The following is a 4,242-nucleotide window of genomic DNA, read 5'->3' as shown; positions in this document are numbered from 1 at the left end:
TGGATCGATTCGCATTCTTCTACATGTTAACAACCAGTTGTGCCAGCACCATTTGTTGAAAATGCTGTCTTTCTTCCACTGGATGTTTTTAGCTCCCTTTATACATGATTTTTAAAAAAAGATTTATTTATTTTATGTGAGTACACTGTAACTGTACAGATGGTTGTGACCCTTTATGTGGTTGTTGGGAATTGAATTGAGGACTTCTGTTTGCTCCAGCCCAAAGATTTATTTATTATTATAAACAAGTACACTGTAGCTGACTTCAGATGCACCAGAAGAGGGCGTCAGATCTCATTATGGGTGGTTGTGAGCCACCAAGTGGTTGCTGGGATTTGAACATAGGACCTTCAGTCAGTGCTCTCACCGACTGAGCCATCTCACCAGCCCGTGTATATACATGATTAAAAATAATAAAAACAAATCTTTAAAAAACCAAATTATATGTGTGTGTGTGTGTGTGTGTGTGTGTGTGTGGAGAGAGAGAGAGAGAGAGAGTGTGTATAAAACCAAGTTGTACACATATTACAACACTCAGACATTATATGTATATATAACGAGTATGTTCATGTTCTATGATCTTAAGTTTACTTGCACATGGTTGTACAGTGTCAGCTTACATCTGCCTTAACTCCAGCTCAAGGAAAAAATTACTAGAATTCAAAAGAAAAGCCCCAGGACAGGCAAGCTATAAATCTCAGTTGCTGCTCAGAGGAAAATGGAGAAGAGAAACCAGGCCATGCTATCTGAATTAAGTTATCATGGAGGTTGACTATACAGGGGGAAGGGCAGCTTTAGAGGGGAAGCAAAAAAGGCAAAAGTGCCAGGGAAAGCATACTTAAGTGCTGGTTTAAGAAAAAGACAGGCCGGGCATGGTGGCGCACACCTTTATTCCCAGCACTCAGGAGGCAGAAGCAGGCGGATTTCTCAGTTCGAGGCCAATCTGGTCTACAAAGTGAATTCCACACAGCCAGGGCTACACAGAGAAACCCTGTCTCGAAAAACCACACCAAACCAAACCAACCAACCAACCAAACAACAACAACAACAAAAAAAAACAGAGTCGAAAGAGTCAGGCATTCAGAGAGATGGGCAGACCCAGCTGAACCTCAGAGTAGCTTATAGGGACTTTGTTGGAGCAACAATTCTGGGAAGGCAAATTGCACAATCGCATTAAAGGGTTAATTATTATTCCTGTTCCTTTAAGGTGGATCCCCCCTCCTCAAGGGTGGACCCTCAGCCTGAGTGATTGACCTGCCTCTTAAGGGAGATGATGTCAAGTCTCCACCTAGTGGTAGATTCCGTTCTTCACTACCACAGCATGTACCTGTGGAGGTCAGAGTAGAACTTCAGGGGAGTTGATTTTCTCCATCAGTTAAGTAGATCCCACAGATAGACTTCATGGTATTGGTGGCAAACACCTGTCTTTTTTTTTTTTTTAAGATTTATTTATTTTATGCATATGAGTACATTGTAGCTGTCTTCAGACACACACCAGAAGAGGGCATCAAATCCTATTAAAGGATGGTTGTGAGCCACCATGTGGTTGCTAGGAATTGAACTCGGGATCTCTGGAAGAGCAGTCAGTACTCTTAGCTACTGAGCCATCTCTCCATCCCCCGAAAGCACCTGCCTTAATTACTGTAAGAGACACCATGACCATAGCAAATCTTATGGAAGAAAGCACTTAATTGGAGGGTTTGCTTACAATTTCAGAGCATTAGCCCATTATCATTAATAGGTTTTTCTGATGACAAAATGAGTCAGTTCAAGCCAAATCAAAAGTATAAAGCCAGATTTATTGAGAGGCAGATCTTGGGTGAGTTAACTGATCTCACAGATGAAGATCAATGGAGTCAAAAGCCCGGGCTAAAGCAAGGGGGTTTTATGGGTCTCGGGCAGGGAGTGATGATGTGTGAGCTAGGAGCTGGGATTGTATACCCAATGTATATTACATATAAGGTAAAAGGCTGGTACCCTAGGCAGGCACTCATGGGTGGGGCGCTGGGAATGAGGAGACAGGTAGAGATGATGTGTTAGCCTGGAGGTTTCTCCTTGCAGGTGGGGTTGGGGGAAGACGAAGAGCAAACAGGGTTTCTTAGCTTACACACGAGATGGAGCTGTGCTTCCTCCCAAGCAATCATCCTGGTTGGGAGAATGGCAGTGTGCATGGAGCTAGCACAGTAGCCAAAAGCTACATCCAGACAGAATGAAACACTGGGCCTGCTCTGAGCTTTGTGAAATCTCCAAGCCTAGACCTTTCCTCCAACAAAATCACAGCTACTCCAACAAGGCCACACCTCCTAATTCTAATCCTTCTTAAATAGTTCCACTCCCAGGCAACTAATCAGTCAAATATATGAGCCTGTGGGGGACATTTTTATTCAAACCATCATAGCACCTTTTTGCAAGGCCCCAGGCTGGCCCTTTTGTGAGCCTGTTGCAATGGGTTAGAAGCTAGAGAGTAGAACCAAGAATTTCATGGTTGTGTTTTTTGTCCTAGTTAGAATTTTATTCCTTTCCTTTTCTTTTCTTCTTTCCTTCCTTCCTTCCTTCCTTCTTTTTTTCGTTTGTTTGTTTGGGTTTTTTTTTTTGTTTGTTTCTTTGTTTGTTTTGTTTTGAGACAGGGTTTCTCTGTATAGTCCTGGCTGTCCTGGAACTCACTCTGTAGACCAGGCTGGCCTCTAACTCAGAAATCTGCCTGCCTGTGCCTCCCAAGTGCTGGGATTAAAGGCGTGCGCCACCACACCCGGCTTAGTTAGAGTTTCTATTGCTGCAATGAAACACCATGACCAGAATCAATTTGGGAAGAAAAATATTCATTTCACTTACACTTCCCACGTAGCAGCTCATAACCACAAGCAATAAGGACGGGAATTCAAGCAGGGAAGGAACCTGGAGGCAGGACCTGATGCAGAGGCTTATTGGCTTGCTCCTCGTGGCTGTGTGTGAGACAAGAGAGAGGCCGCACTGTTACTAAGTCTCCCTACTTTACAAGAATAAGTTTCTGTCTCCTAAGCCTAAGTATCCTGCAAGCCATGTTTTTCAACCTGTGCTGAACTTGTAACCCCATGACGTGTACCCAGCTCTTTGCCTTGTGGAACTCTGAACACCTGTGACATATGATTACCCTTTTGCCTTATGAAACTGTGTTTTCCCAGTTACCTTGGTGATGGCCCTTCCACACGATGTATTCTTGCACTTATCTATCCCACTGGCAGCCTTGGGCTCCGAGTCCGGACTCTTCTGTGCAAGTACTAATATCTAACAATAGAGACCTCAAAAGCCAATGAGGGGCTGCTTTCTGAAATCACAACTTTGGGAGAAGCAGCCAGCTGGCCACTTTAAATAAAGCTTGCCAAATTAGACAGCTGTGGAATCGTTTTCTTCTTAGGTCTAACACTTGCTCATCCTGCTTTCTTATAGAACTCAGAACTACCAACGCAGGTATAACAGCACCACAATGGACTGGGCCTCACCCATCAATTACAGCTGGGTAGTGGTAGCACGCACCTTTAATCCCAGCACTTGGGAGACAGGGGCAGGTGAATAGATGAGTTCAAGGCCAGTCTAGTCTAGAGATTGAGTTCTAGGACCTCCAGAGCTGTACAGACAAAACCTGTCCTGAAAACAAAGACAAAACCAAGAAAACCAAAGCCCTACAGGCCTACCTACAGCCTGAGCTTACGGAAGCATTTTCTTAATTGAGGTTTGCTCCTTTCAAATAACTTTAGTTTGTGTCGAGTTGATATAAAACTATGCAGCTCATGTTTAGGTACCGTCCTATGGGCTGTGAGGTGTTTTTGTTTTCGTCTTAGGACAGAGGACCTCGCTACAGCTCTGGCTCTGTAGACCGGGTGGACGATGAGTTCACAGCTGCCTGCAGTTGCTGGGATTAAAGGTGGCGTCACCACACCTGACTTCGCTATGTGTTTTCACAGACTTCTTTCTCTTCTGGAAGGATGGGGATGCATCACACGGAAACCATAAATTGAACACAGTGAAGAGGATAAATCTCAACCTGTCTCCAGCTGGAGAGCCATCGTGAGAGCAGTTACTTCTGCTTTGGGAGCTGATGTGAAATTATCCATAAGTGGCCTCAGGACCTTTGACCTCTGCGTGGCTTACTGCCGCTTACTCTGAGAGTTCATATCTGCCTTTGTAAAACTGTACCATCTGTGAACCAGGCAGCTTCAGGCTGGGCAAGCGTGTGTGTGTGTGTGTGTGTGTGTGTGTGTGTGT

Source organism: Mus caroli, chromosome 7 (genome assembly GCF_900094665.2).
Source record: "Mus caroli chromosome 7, CAROLI_EIJ_v1.1, whole genome shotgun sequence".
NCBI classification, from domain to species: Eukaryota; Metazoa; Chordata; class Mammalia; order Rodentia; family Muridae; genus Mus; species Mus caroli.
This window is presented reverse-complemented; position numbering follows the sequence as displayed.